Raw genomic sequence first — 15,948 nt, 5'->3', positions numbered from 1 at the left:
ACCGATACGTAGACCAGTAAGCACGGTCAGGGGCGTTATATCTCCCTAACGGCACACTGGGTAAATGCAGTGGCGGATGGGCCTGAGGCGGATAGCAATTTGGCGCATGTCCTTCCACCACCGAGGATTGCAGGGCGCTTCAGTTTGCCTCCTGTTCCTAACTCCTCCTGCTGCGCTTCCTCATCCGGTCAGCGTAACACCTTCACCACCAACTTCAGCACAGCCAGGGGTAAACGACAGCAGGCAGTTTTAAAACTTGCCTGTTTGGGGGAAAAACCACACACCGCGCAGGAGTTGTGGAGGAGCATGGAACAGCAGACAAATGAGTGGTTGCTGCCAGCGAGCCTCAAGCCCGGCCTGGTGGTGTGCGATAACGGGCGAAATCTCATAGCAGCTCTGGGCCTAGCTGGTTTGACGCACATCCCTTGCCTGACGCATGTGCTGAATTTGGTGGTGCAGAGGTTCCTTAAAAATTACCCCGATATGTCAGAGCTGCTGCAGAAAGTGCGGGCGGTCTGTGCGCACTTTCGGCGTTCTCACCCTGCTGCTGCTCGCCTGGCAGCGCTGCAGCGTAACTTCGGCCTTCCCGCTCACCGCCTCATATGTGACGTGCCCACAAGGTGGAACTCCACCTTGCACATGCTGGAAAGACTGTGTGAGCAGCTGCAGGCCATAGTGGAGTTTCAGCTGCAGAACGCACGTGTGAGTCGCTCTGCGGAACAGCACCACTTCACCACCAATAACTGGGCCTCCATGCGAGACCTGTGCCTTGTTGCACTGTTTTGAGTACTCCACCAACATGGCCAGTGCCGATGACGCCGTTGTCAGCTTAACTATCACACTTCTATGCCTCCTTCAAAAAACGATTCGGGCGATGATGGAAGAGGATGTGGCACAGGATGAGGAGGAGGAGGAGGAGGAGAAGGATGAAGAGGTAACATTTCCAAGGCTTTCAGGGCATTCATTCGCAAGGGGCTCCGAGGGTGGGTTCCTGCACCCACAAATGCCAGGGACACAATTGTCCAGCAGGGGCACAGTTCTGGAGGATGAGGAGGATGAGGAGGAGGAGATGAAGGAGGAGATGGAACCATGTTCACAGCAGGGTGGCACCCAGGCCAGCTCATGGCCATCACTGGTGCGTGGCTGGGGGGATACAGAGGACACAGACGATACACCTCCCACAGAGGACAGCCTTTCGTTGCCTCTGGGCAGCCTGGCACACATGAGCGATTACATGCTGCAGTGTCTCCACAACGACCGCGGAGTTGCCCACATTCTAACTTGTGCTGATTACTGGGTGGCCACGCTGCTGGATCCCCGTTACAAGGACAACATACCGTCCTTAATTCACTCACTGGATCGCGATCGCAAGATGTGCGAGTACAATCGCACGCTGATAGACGCGATGCTGCTGGCATTCCCACCTGACAGCGGGGCCACAGTGGAAGCACAAGGCCATGGCAGAGGAGGAGGAGGAAGAGGTCGCCAACGCAACCAGGGCACCGCCAGCACCTCAGAAGGCAGGGTTAGCATGGCCGAAATGTGGAAAAGCTTTGTCAGCACGCCACAACAAACAGCAGCACCAGCAGCTCATATGGAACATCTTAGCAGGAGGCCGCATTTCACCAACATGGTGGAGCAGTATGTGTGCACACGCCTACATGTAGTGAATGACAGGTCTGCCCCCTTCAACTTCTGGGTCTCCAAATTGGGCACATGGCCTGAGCTTGCCCTTTATGCCTTGGAGGTGCTGGTGTGCCCTGCAGCCAGTGTATTATCTGAACGTGTATTTAGCCCGGCAGGGGGCGTTATCACAGACAAGCGCAGCCGCCTGTCCAGAGACAATGTGGACAAGCTCACGTTCATTAAAATGAACCAGGCATGGATCCCACAGGACTTTTCCGTACCTTGTGCAGAATAGAGATGGATACCGACCTTATCCAGCCATTGTTCTATTTTTGATCTTTCTCACTCTTTTGGGGTGTACCCTCATTTAAAATGACTGAAAAAAAGCAGTGTTGGCTACCTCGTCCTCCTCCACCGCCGCTTCCACCTACACCGCCCATAGGTGTGCGCAGACTATTGCATTAGGGTGTGCAGCCCAAAGTTTAAATACACATGCATGTGTTTGCCTACATGTATATGGCCTCGGTACATTACTCTCCCTGCTGGCAAAGTGAAATAGAAGTGTGTGGCACTTCTCTTATGGCAGAGCAGGTCCAAGGGAGATCTTTCCCATCTCCTCACTGGCAAACAGAGCGATAATGCTAATGTGCCCTAGGTGATAAGGGTGTGCCCAGGCACACCCTGTGCGCACGCCTATGACACCGCCACATCCACCACCACCTCAACCTCCCTCCTACTCCATATGGGCCTCATCCTTCACAGATGAAGAACATTGTTTTATTTTTCAGTTTTTTTTTTTGTTGTTTTAAGTTATTTCCCTATCCACATTTGTTTGCAGAGCACTTGCCATGCTCTTAACTACGTTTTGCTGCCATTTGCAGCACTCTAGCCCTTTCCATTGGTGTTTTAGAGCCATTTTAGTGCCTGAAAGTTCGGGTCCCCATTGACTTCAATGGGGTTCGGTGTCCGGGTAAAGTTCGGAAAAAGTCCGGGACATGGACCCAGACTTTTTTTTCAAGTTCGGCCGAACCCGCCGAACACGGACATCCAGGTGTCCGCTCAACTCCTCTCCCCAACTCTTTCCAATACTTCAAAGGGACCCTGCCACTTAGCCAGGAACTTGCTCTCAACAGTGGGAACTAGTAACACCAGGACCCTGTCACCAGGTGAGAATACACAGAGTCGGGCTCCCCTGTTGTATATTCTCTGTTGCGCTGCCTGGGCCTGCAGTAAGTGTTCCTTTACCATAGGCATAATCGCTGCAATCCTGTCCTGCATTTGAGCGATGTGCTCAATGACACTATTGTGGGGTGTCTGCTCCCCCTCCTAGGTTTCCTTGGCTATGTCTAAGAGTCCCCGAGGGTGTCTGCTATAAAACAATTCAAACGGAGAGTATCCCGTAGAGCAGCCCTCAAAAATTTCACTCGCCTGCTCGCATTTTGCGAGTGGAATGATGAGGATGGCGAGTAAGGGCTGTGCTGTATGGGGAATGTAGTGCCTACCGCCCCCGCTGCCGTTTGCAGCGCAGCCTGCATTGTAGTGAGTGCATTGTTCTTCAGAAAAGGGTGGACCCGGGCGCAGAGCAGTGTGCCCCGAGCCCACCCACTGTGTGACAATAGCGAATTAATATTCGCTATTGTCACACGGATCCTCCTCTTGATCCTCCTCCTGGCCAATCAGGAAGTGGGTCCCGTTTCCTGATTGGCCGAAAGGCAAACAATTGCCATTGGCCAAGGAGGAGGAGGACTCGGGAGACGCGGAGGATTAGGAGAAGCCACTGCTGCATCAGGTAAGTGAACGCTTGTCTCTCTGCACGCTGTGCTAACTCTGCATTTAAGGGAGCATGCTGTGGGCACTCTACATTTAAGGGGGCACATTGTGGGCACTCTACATTTAAGGGGGCATGCTGTGGGCACTCTACATTTAAAGGGACACGCTGTGGGCACTCTACATTTAAAGGGGCACGCTGCATTTAAGGGGGCACTCTGTGGGCACTCTACATTTAAGGGGCACACTATGGGCACTCTACATTTAAGGGGGCATGCTGTGGGCACTCTACATTTAAGGGGGCATGCTGCATTTAAGGGGGCACTCTGTGGGCACTCTACATTTAAGGGGCATGCTATGGGCACTCTACATTTAAGGGGGCATGCTGTGGGCACTCTACATTTAAGGGGGCACGCTGTGGGCACTCTGGCGAGGGCGTGTTTAGGGGCGGAGCATGGTAGGATTTAGGTGGGGCAACAAGTGGCGAGTAACTCTTAAGGCCTGGCTAGTAGCTCATGACTTGAAATTTTGAGCCCTGCCGTAGAGGACTGGGGTACTTCCCTGATGGCGAACTTCAAGTACGGAATCAAGTAGTCCCAGTTTTTTCCATCTTTGTCCACAACCTGTTTTAACATACTCTTTAATGTTTTATTGAAGCGTTCTATAAGGCCATCGGTTTGAGGATGGTATACGGGTCACCTTAAATAACTTGCACAACTCTTTAGTTATTCGTGACATAAATGGGGTGCACTGGTCCGTAAGGACCTCCTTAGGGATCCCAATGCAACTGAACACCATGAACAACTCTTTAGCAATGTTCTTAGCGGATGCAGTGCATAAGGGAACTGCCTCGGGGTAACGGGTAGCATAATCCATGATTACAAGAATGTGTTGATGACCCGGGCAGACTTGGGAGTGGACCTACGAGGTCCATGGCGATTCTCTCAAAGGGCACTTCAATAATGGGTAAGGGCACTAAAGGACTTCGGAAGTGGTGTAATGGGGCTGACATCTGACATACAGGAGAAGATTGACAATAATTGTCAATATCTTTCTGTATCCCAGGCCAGTAAAACCTGCCTAACACCCTTTCAGTGTTTTTTTCAACCCCTAAATGACCTCCTAGTAAGTGTCCATGAGCCAATTCCAGCACCACTCGTCTGTAAGGCTTAGGGACCACCAACTGTTCAACAATTTCATTGTTCTTTTTATATACACGATACAATAAATCCTCATTGCTGCTGAAAAAAGGAAAACAGGACCTGTCCCCTGGTTCGACAGGTACATCATTAACCATTACTACATTCTCCCAGACCCTGACAAGGGTAGGGTCTTTTCTCTGCTCGGTACCAAAGTTTTCCTTGTGCACATTAAGATCAGCAAACTCCAATGTACCCTCAGGGTCAGCAGAAGGTTGTCCACCTTGACTGGCTGTGGGGACTTCCTTAGGCTTCTCCAGTTCTCCTGCCATAACAGAGAAAGGAAAATCCAGGGAACCGTGAGAGCAATCCCTTGAACCCATATGGTCGGCGCTGGCCAAGAGTTCTGGCTCCGCCACTGAGTCAGTTACCGTGACCGAATCGGGACGGTCCCACAGTTCCCAAAACTTAGGGAAGTCTCTACCAATGATGGCCTCGTGTACTAAGTGGGGCACAAGTCCGACCAGATGGGTCACCGTACCTAAATCAGTTTCAAAGCTAACAGTAGCTATAGGATACTCTCGAGTATCACCATGTACACAGATCACAGCAACTTTTTTTGCATTTAAATTCACATTTTTAACTATTTCTACTTTAACTAAAGTCACCAGACTTCCCGAGTCCAGCAAGGCCGCAATAGGCTTATCATTAACAGTCATTTGGCATATGTGTTTTCCTACACCTGGCGCAGCAGCGCATGAAACAGCCGCAAACATAGACTGCCTTCTAAGAGACATGTCACACTGCATGGGTTCATCTGTCAATGGTAAGTTTGCTGCAACAGTTCCCAGGTTCTGGCAACGGAAACACCGGATGTTACCCCAGTTAGGTTTGCTGACAGGCAGTGGCTCCCCTTGTTTGGGACGCTAAGCTTCAGCTCTGGCACCAAATGTCCTCCCCCCTGTCTCCTTTCCATGCTGACCACCCACATCCCTTGAAACAGTCTTACCGGTTGCCTCGGGAGACCGTGGCTTTGGGTGGAAAGTCCGTGCGGCTGTAGGGGTGGTGACCAGGTTCTCTGCAGCATAGTACCTCTCAACAAGCTCCACCAGGTTGTCTGCCGACTTGGGGTCTCCTTGACTCAGCCACTTCTGCAGAGGAGTTGTTAATGACCTCAGGAACCGGTCCATGACTACACGCTCCACTATTTGTGGCCCAGATAAGGACTCCGGCTGTAGCTATTTTCATGACAGGTGGATTAGGTCAAACATCTGTAATCTTGGGGGCCTCTCATCTCAGAAGGACCAGCTGTTGACCAGCTGGGCTCGAACAGCCAAGTTGACACCGAGACGCGCCAGGATTTCCTGCTTGACCTTTTCATACTCTCCTGCATCCACAGACTACAAATCATAATAGGCCTTCTGCGATTCCCCAGTAAGGGAGCGATCAATCCTGCCCACTGGGTTTTGGGCCAGCCTTCCCTCTCAGCGGTTTTCTCAAACGTAACCAGAAAGGCCCCTGGGTCATCATCAGCAGTCATTTTGGACAGGAAGTGACCCACATGGATGGCTGAGGAGCAGTCTCTAACCCCTTCAGTTTTAGCAGCAGACTCCTGTGCAAGTGTCTGTACCTCTAGCCATCATATACTACGTTCTTTGCAGTCATTTAAACCCCTGTGTGCTCATGTTTGCGGCCTAAACAGGCCGCCACTAACTTGTGTATACTGTGAACACCTAATGTACCTCTAGCAATCATATACTATGTTCTTTACTGTCAGTTCAACCCATGTGAGCTAATTTTTGCGCCCTAAACAGCCCGCCACCAACTTGTGTATACTGTGAACGCCTACTGTACCTCTAGCCATCATATACTACGTTTTTTACTGTCAGTTCAACCCATGTGAGCTCATGTTTGTGGCCTAAACAGCCCGCCACCAACTTGTGTATACTGTGAACGCCTACTGTACCTCTAGCCATCATATACTACGTTCTTTGCAGTCATTTAAACCCCTGTGTGCTCATGTTTGCGGCCTAAACAGGCCGCCACTAACTTGTGTATACTGTGAACACCTAATGTACCTCTAGCAATCATATACTACGTTCTTTACTGTCAGTTCAAACCATGTGAGCTAATTTTTGCACCCTAAAAAGGCCGCCACCAACTTGTGTATACTGTGAATGCCTACTGTACCTCTAGCCATCATATACTACGTTCTTTACTGTCAGTTCAACCCATGTGAGCTCATGTTTGCGGCCTAAACAGCCCGCCACCAACTTGTGTATACTGTGAACGCCTACTGTACCTCTAGCCATCATATACTACGTTCTTTGCAGTCAGTTAAATCCGAGAGCTCATGTTTGCTGCCTAAACAGGCCACCACTAACTTGTGTATACTGTGAACACCTACTGTACCTCTGGCAATCATATACTACGTTCTTTACTGTCAGTTCAACCCATGTGAGCTCGTTTGTAGCCTAAACAGCCCGCCACCAACTTGTGTATACTGTGAACGCCTACTGTACCTATAGCCATCATATACTACGTTCTTTGCAGTCATTTAAACCCCTGTGTGCTCATGTTTGCGGCCTAAACAGGCCGCCACTAACTTGTGTATACTGTGAACACCTAATGTACCTCTAGCAATCATATACTACGTTCTTTACTGTCAGTTCAAACCATGTGAGCTAATTTTTGCACCCTAAAAAGGCCGCCACCAACTTGTGTATACTGTGAATGCCTACTGTACCTCTAGCCATCATATACTACGTTCTTTACTGTCAGTTCAACCCATGTGAGCTCATGTTTGCGGCCTAAACAGCCCGCCACCAACTTGTGTATACTGTGAACGCCTACTATACCTCTAGCCATCATATACTACGTTCTTTGCAGTCAGTTAAATCCGAGAGCTCATGTTTGCTGCCTAAACAGGCCACCACTAACTTGTGTATACTGTGAACACCTACTGTACCTCTGGCAATCATATACTACGTTCTTTACTGTCAGTTCAACCCATGTGAGCTCGTTTGTAGCCTAAACAGCCCGCCACCAACTTGTGTATACTGTGAACGCCTACTGTACCTATAGCCATCAAAAACTACGTTTTTTTGCTGACAGTTCAAACCATGTGAGCTAATTTTTGGAGCCTATCTGAGTATACTTTTACAAGTGTATTTGTGTCCTGCAACAATATTGCCTCTTTTGCTGAGTGAAGTCTGATACACACAGTGCCAAACTCACTGGCCAATTTTATGAACAACTGGTGTGATAAAGCAGTGGCCCCCCAATACCACATATTGACGTGGGGTGTAATCTGAGTATACTTTCATAAGTGTATTTGTGTCCTGCAACAATATTGCCTTTTCTGCGGAGTTAAGTCTGATACTCACAGAACAACTGGTGTGATAGACCAGTGGCCCCCCAATACCACAGATTGAAGCGGGGTGTTATCTACACAGACACATGGTCTAGCAAACACGGGCAGGGAAGGTATATCACTTTTACTGCCCACTGGGTGAACCTTCTGATGACCGTTAAGCATGCAACCCGTGGAACCCGTGTAGATTTAGGTGTACTGCCACGGATTGCAAGCAGGCCTGCCTCTTCTTCTCCTCCTCCATCCTCCCTCTCCTCCTCGGCTGACTCCTCCTCTTTCACTGCTACCGTCTCTTCTCCTGCGCCACCCAAGATCCCCAGAACCTATTCCACATGCCAGGTGAGACATTGCTTGCCATGCTGTGCTGTGTCTGTTGTGCCTGGAAGCCAAGAGCCTCACTGGTCCTGCACTCCTTTCAGCTTTTCGTTCACAGGCAGATCAGTGGCTGACACCTCTGAATTTGTCGGTTGGTTAAGTGGTGTGCGACAACCGTGCCAATCTGCTGAGCGCGCTGAAACAGGGCAAAATAACACACGTGCCATGCATGGCACACGTCCTGAACTTGGTGGTGCAGCAATTCTTTGCCAAATACCCTGGGGTCCAGGACGTCTTGCGGCAGGCCAGGAAAATCTCGGGCCATTTCCGAAGATCTTACACAGCCATGGCTCGCCTTGCTGAGATTCAGCGGCGACACAACCTGTCCCTTAGGCGTCTTATTTTTGACTGCCCGACGCGATGGAACCCAACATTGCATATGCTCGCTAGGCTGCTCCAGCAGAAACGTGCAGTTAATGACTGCCTGTTCAAACTCGGAGGCAGGACAGGTTCTGGGGAGCTTGGGTTTTTTTCAGCTCGCCAGTGGCTGCTCATGCGTGACGCATGCAGACTTCTGCAGCCATTCGATGAGATCACCAAACTGGTCAGTCACAGCCAGTGCGCCATAAGTGACATCATACCTTATGCCTTCTTTCTGGAGCGTGCATTGCGTCATGTCATTGATCAAGCCGTCGAGGAGCAGGAGCAGGAAGATCAGGAAGTCTCAATGTTGAATGAATTCCCATAGGGTGCTACTCCATCTGAGACAAATCAACAGCAGGAGTCTGAAGAGGAGTCAGAGGAGGAGGAGGATGGGGCTGGGGGGGATGAGGAGGAGCAAGAAGAGCATGCTTTAAACCTTTTCGGATCCCTTGTGTTATCCGTGGATGGGGGGAGGAGAATGAGGATGACATTATCCTGGATGATGAGCTGGAAGCAGGCCACTATACCGCTTACAGTTTAGTTAGAATGGGGACCTACATGCTGCAGTGTTTTAAGGGGGAACCCCATATAAAACGCATAAAGGCCAAGGACCAGTAGTGGGTGGCAACGTACATAGACCCCCGGTACAAACACAAAATGGCGGAAATGTTACCACAATCACGGAGGGCGGTCAGAATGCAGAACTTTCAGGCCTTGCTGCGGGAAATGCTGCATTCTGCTTTTCCGTGCTCTGGCAGAGGAATTTCCAGTCACAGAGAGACAGTTGCAGGCAGCAATCCAACAGCGCCTGCAAGAAGAGGGCGGTTGGAAGATGTCTTGGTCACTTCAGATATGAGATCCTTCTTTCAGTCAAACCATCGACAGCTGTACTCCCGATCCAGCATGAGGGAACGCCTAGACCGACAGGTGTCAGACTACATTGGGTTAACGGCCGATGTGGATGCTCTGAGGAGTGAAGAACCCCTGGACTACTGGGTGGCAGGCTTGACCTCTGGCCAGAGCTTGCACAATTTGCAATGGAAATGTTGGCTTGCCCCCCATCCAGTATCCTGTCCGAAAGGACGTTCAGCGCAGCAGGGGGGATCGTGACCGATAAGTGCACTTGCCTAGCTCATGACAGTGTAGACAACCTCACATTTATAAAAATGAATGAGGCATGGATCTCTGAGGAATTCAACACATGTGACCAGTAGACCAGGTTTCATTGAAATTCCTCCACCCATAATAATTCCTGGTCCTTGGCTTCACTACATACAGTGGCATAAAAGGCATCATTTCATGTCCATTGAATGGCAAATTTTTGGGGCCTTTCAGGGCCGACAATTATTTTTTGTGTGAATGCCTAATGTACCTCCAGCCACCAAATACTAAGTTTTTTGCTGTCAGTTCAAACCATGTGAGCTAATTTTTGGAGCCTATACAGGCCGACACTTATGGTTCTGTGTACTGTGAACACCTACCATACCTCTAGCCATCAAAAACGACGTTTTTTGCTGTCAGTTCAAACCATTTGAGCTAATTTTTGCAGCCTATACAGACCGACACTTACTTCTGTATACTGTGTGAATGCCTAATGTACCTTCAGCCACAGAATACTACGTACTTAGCTGTCAGGTAAACCCATGTGGGCTAATTTTTGGGGCCTATACAGGCCAACACTTACTTCTGTTACCTGTGAATGCCTAATGTACCTTCAGCCACAGAATACTACGTACTTAGCTGTCAGGTAAACACATGTGGGCTAATTTATGGGGCCTGGAAGACACTTACTTCTTTATCCTGTGAATGCCTAATTTTTCAGACTGGAAATGAAAAACAATGGGTGTGTAAAGGTTCCCTCAAATTGTGGAATGGATGCGGACCCATTTTACAGATGTGTGAATGGGTCCGCACATTTTCGGCCGGGGCGGTTCGCGAACGCCAGCCGCAAATTTTCTCAAAAGTCTGCGAACCTCGAGTTTGCTCCCCATTGACTTTAATGGGAGGCGAACTTTAAAAATCTTTAGGTCATATTTGCAGGCACAAAAGACGTACTAGCTGTGCACAAATAGTCCCAGCACATGGACAATGTCATAACAGAAGTATTGCAATTGAAAAAGTTGCCCCAAATTTTTTTATTTTTTTTTCATAAATAAGCCAGAACTGACAGCAGCTGGTAAATACATTGTCTAATACAGTGATGGCGAACCTTGGCGCCCCAGATGTTTTGGAACTACATTTCCCATGATGTTCATGCACTCTGAAGTGTAGCTGAGCATCATGGGAAATGTAGTTCCAAAACATCTGGGGTGCCAAGGTTCACCATCACTGGTCTAATACATATAGGGTCCATCAGGGCCGGTACAAGGGGGGGGCGGGAGGGTCGGGTGCCCTGGGCGGAGTATGGGAGGGGCGCTGGGTTGCCAGTAAGAAGACTCACACAATGGCTTTCACTCCTCTGAATGCTGCAACTGCCAGTCCAAAAACGGGGCTAAAGATGCGCCCTCACCCACTGGCTGCCTCCTCTGTACAGGGGGGACTCACATGTCTTTACAGAAGGGAGAAGGGAGCTTTCTCCCGGGCTTTAGTTCCTCAGTGTGGCCAGATCGGGGCTGTAACAGGCAGAGCTTCTCTGCAGGGGGGCGGAGCAAGAAGAGGAGACTACACTGCAGCCCCGATCATTACTCCCGCCCACTCGCCCAGCACTGAAGACATCAGAGCTCAGCAAATGGCAGAATGAAGATGTGACAGCCAGGATGGATGGATGTCTTCTGCACCTGTGAGTCCAGATCTATTCTGCCTTCCAAACTGTACCTGGCTGTGCTGTAAACTTGCCCTGTACTTTGCCAAATGTGAAAGTGAAAGTAAAATGGATTCATATGGTGGGAATATACTGGGATGTTTCAGTATTCCACAAAGTGTAAAATAACTCCATTCCATTCTGTGACTGACACTTGTAGCTGCAGGCAGCAAAGATGGATATAGTGGTGATAGAGCACAGTGAGAATTGGTGGCCATTGTAAGTTTCTTTTCTCTGTGCTCTTCATGCACATGGCAGTGACAGCTCTCCTGATCTCCCTCCTGTGTGTCCTGCTTCATTTATCCCCTGATGTCCCTCCTGTGTGTCCTGCTTCATTTATCCCCTGATGTCCCTCCTGTGTGTCCTGCTTCATTTATCCCCTGATCTCCCTCCTGTGTGTCCTGCTTCATTTATCCCCTGATCTCCCTCCTGTGTGTCCTGCTTCATTTATCCCCTGATCTCCCTCCTGTGTGTCCTGCTTCATTTATCCCCTGATCTCCCTCCTGTGTGTCCTGCTTCATTTATCCCCTGATCTCCCTCCTGTGTGTCCTGCTTCATTTATCTCCTGATCTCCCTCCTGTGTGTGTCCTGCTTCATTTATCCCCTGATCTCCCTCCTGTGTGTCCTGCTTCATTTATCCCCTGATCTCCCTCCTGTGTGTCCTGCTTCATTCATCCCCTGATCTCCCTCCTGTGTGTGTCCTGCTTCATTTATCCTCTGCCTCTACATTACAGCTCAGTGCAGGCACAGGAAATGTGCAGAATGGCTCTGATAGCCCCAGGATCTCAGCAAAGATGGAGGAGTTGTCCTGAAGCACAGAGCTCTTCATGTACAGACTGGGGCAGTGCTGGGGAGAAATCTTGGGAGTTTAGCTGTAGAAAAAACATTTCAGCAAGCTGCAAATGCCATCGAGTCCTTGTTGGGAATCAGAGCTCCCTGTGTGACCTCCTCATTCTCTTTCCCAGATTCACTTCAAACAGGTGAGCAGAAAGCACAGGTGTGCTGAAGTGCGGACTGGAGTGGTGGCTCCGGTTTTCCATAGGCTAGTGATGTATGTTGTGAATTGGTCTAGAAACTAAAAGGAATGTAGTAACAGATCAAACTGTCAGGATTACTAAACTCCTAGCAAACCAAATTCAAAGTATATTTTGTCTCAATTGTGATCCTGGTATTGGTGTCAACTAGCCAGCAACAGGAGAGGACAGGAAAACTACTGACCCGATCCTACAGCATCGATCCCTCATCAGCCAGACTGACAAAGGACATTCCACAGTTTGTCAGCATGGTGGCAATGTCAGGTGATGATGTTCTCTGCTCTCACTAGCAAACCTGTCACCAGCAACAGGGTCACCAGTGTAAAGAAGACATTAAAGTGGCATTCAACCCACTAGTAAACATTATATTGCAGGTTACCAATTCTTAGTTGTGAAGGCTGAATTTGTTTTCCTTTTTTAGGCTTTCTTTCTTCCGTTTGTTTTTATCTGGTGATCCAGCCAGCAAGTCTGTTTTTCAAAAGAACAAGCTCACTTGCAGTTACAGAGATGTGACAAACCATTTACCACTGGCAGGGGTGCTTACAAAGGTCAGCATATATGTAAGTAAAACCTTTATACTAAAAGAAAAACAAATGTTACAGTAAATGATTATAAAGTGGGAGCTGGAGTTTGGCTTCAATTTGTTAGTGTATCTAAATCTGCGAGTTCATCTAACACTCCCCTCCCCCCAGACTGACAGCACTGCTGTCTGCTGTGCTGCCTGTGCTTCTTCATCCAGAGTGGGAGCGCTCTAATAAAGCAGGTGTGTTACTGGCCAGAGCACCAGACGAAAAACAGTGGAAAAAAAGCCTAAGAAAAGAAAACGAATGCAGCCACCACATCTAATGATTGGTAAGCTGCAATATATTACATTTTTGGTTTTCAGGTAATTATTTCTTTAAGTGAACCACTCCCCAGTTCATGCACCCTAAAGTATTGTAGATATTCGGAACAAACAGTAAAAAAACTTTAAAGTGGACCCTCCCCACCCTAAAAACCTTTGGACCTTCTGAATGCCCCCCTTCCACAATCATAAAAGTCTGAACTCTGCGTCATTTGCTACTGAGCCCTTGCACTGTTCCTGCCCTTACGTCTCTTGTCACACCCAATAGTCAGCACAGTGAAAGCCGCATCCAATTTTTGCCACACACTGCACTTTCCTCTAGAAGCAGGTCCCAATTTATTATTTTAAAAATAACCCCGTTCCTGACTCCTGCACTCACACTTTTTTTTTTTGCTTCCAACCCTTGAACTTTGTAATTTATCCAATCCTGAATTCTGCACTATATGTGGCTAACAGGTATAGGTAAGATGATGATTAGTCATGCATGGCCGGGGGGGGGGCGCAATTTGAAATGTTCGCCCTGGGCGCTGGATGACCTTGTACCGGCACTGGGGTCCATTAACACATCTCCTCCACGGAAGCCGGCAGGAGACAGCTGAGACCGTGGAGAGGGCGGGCCGCAAAGTCGTTTCAGAGGATCAATCTCCTTCGTCAGGCTGGCCCGCCCCTCCACTTGAGATGCTTTTATCACGCCACAGGGGAGTGACAGGAGTAGATTATTATCGCTAATTGGTACTACTAGGGAACTGCTATTGAGGGAAGGGAAAGGAGGTATATGGACTTAAAAACAAGGAAGGCTAATGGGCCATACACACTATCAGATTATCTGAAGACTTTTGTCTGTAGACTTACCAAAACTATATAATATGAGGTCAAACCTAAACACTTTCAATTTGTATGCAATCCGGCAGGCCCTTGCACTACATAGAAAAGGTAAATCTGAAGGAAAAAGTCTTCAGATAATCTGATAGTGTGTATGGCCCTTAAGTGACTATAGGCAATATCTGAATGTGAAAATAATAAGGTGCACCTACTAAACAATGGTGTGTGCACCTGCATGTATAAAAAGGAGGGGGGGGGGAGATGCCATGTCTAAATGAAAAACAAAGAAATAAAATGAAAAGTGGTCAACATTACAAAGTACATATTAAAAATGTATAACAGCTTCCGGTTCCGGCGCCTCATGTAGGGAGACGCGCGGAACAGCGGCTCCGATCCCGGCGGCATAAAAAGCCCTATACATAGCCCATCCGAGCCTGCAGACCTCACGGAGCCCAGCCACACACCCTGCGGTCCGGACTTATCATGGACAAATTCGTCCTCCACGGCCCCCCGCCGAGCTCACAAGCCCCCAGGAGCGACATGGCTGAACAGGCCTCCTCTGAGGCAAACATGGCGGACGCCTCGCACCAGCTGCAAGCTCCCCCACAGGGAGCATCCGCATCGGTCTTCCCCGATGCACAAATAGCCACATTGGCACAAGCGGTTGCCACCCTGCTATCGCCCACTATCACAGCAGCAGTGGATAAGGCTATAGCGCAGGGCCTCACTCACCTCAGGAAGGAGCTGGGGGAACAGGCAGGCAGACTTGCTGAGCTGGAACACAGAGTCTCCGACATAGAAGATGAGGTGCAAAACTCTTTTACACATGACCAGCAGGCCCGGCAAACGCAGAGTTATATCTTAGAGAAGCTGGACGATTTGGAAAATCGATCTCGGCGCAATAATCTGCGGATCATCGGATTACCAGAATCTTTTAACACGGACTCTCTTCATGACATCTGCATGACCAGGATCCCTGCAGCCCTGGGAATTGTTACACCCTGCACGGTGGAAAGAGCCCACAGACTGGGAGCCCCCTCTAACGAACGTCGCTCTCCTCGCCCTGTGATTGTACGATATCTAAACTACATGGACAGAGTAAACATCTTGAAATCTTTTAGAAATTCCAAATCGCTCCAAATGGATGGCCACAAGCTTCTCATCTTTGCGGACTATTCGCAGGAGGTCTCCAAAAGAAGGAAAGCTTTCCAGCCGCTCTGTCAGGCGTTATACCAGAAGGCTATCAAGTTTACTCTGGCGTACCCTGCTACCCTCCGCTTCTCAGATGCGGCGGGTGTCCAAAAATCATTCACCCATCCCGAGGAGGCAAGTCATTACCTACAATCCTACCTTCACATCTCGCTGGACCCCACCCGGAGTTCCGGTCAAAGCTCCCCAGGATCCAGAGAGCAACGTAGCCCGAGAAGGGATCCTGCCAAAAAGCAACGTTTGACCGGTCCTTTTGGTCGCCCGTGATCAGCACTCCTAGGGCCCTCCTACGCCTAGAAGTTTGTTTCTGTTCCAGCTCTGGGTGCTCAGTCACTGTTCACCATGTTATGTCCCTAGCTCCATGGAATTCTACGTTTGTATGCACCGCCCTGTCGCTGCCTCTAGATGGCGATAGTTGTTTAATGCTTGTATTGTTTCTGCACTTTTATTCATTTCCACAGGGGCTGATGTTTAAGCCCCCTGGGTATTACTACATTGCATGCGGGTTTAACTAATGCTGTTTTTGCATTTCTTTCTCTTCTCTCCCTAGCTACAGCCTTGCCGTGTGTCTTTTGGCCGTTCGGATTCATCCCTTT

Source organism: Pelophylax lessonae, assembly GCF_965119305.1.
Source record: "Pelophylax lessonae genome assembly, contig: HAP1_SCAFFOLD_57, whole genome shotgun sequence".
NCBI lineage: Eukaryota > Metazoa > Chordata > Amphibia > Anura > Ranidae > Pelophylax > Pelophylax lessonae.
This window is presented reverse-complemented; position numbering follows the sequence as displayed.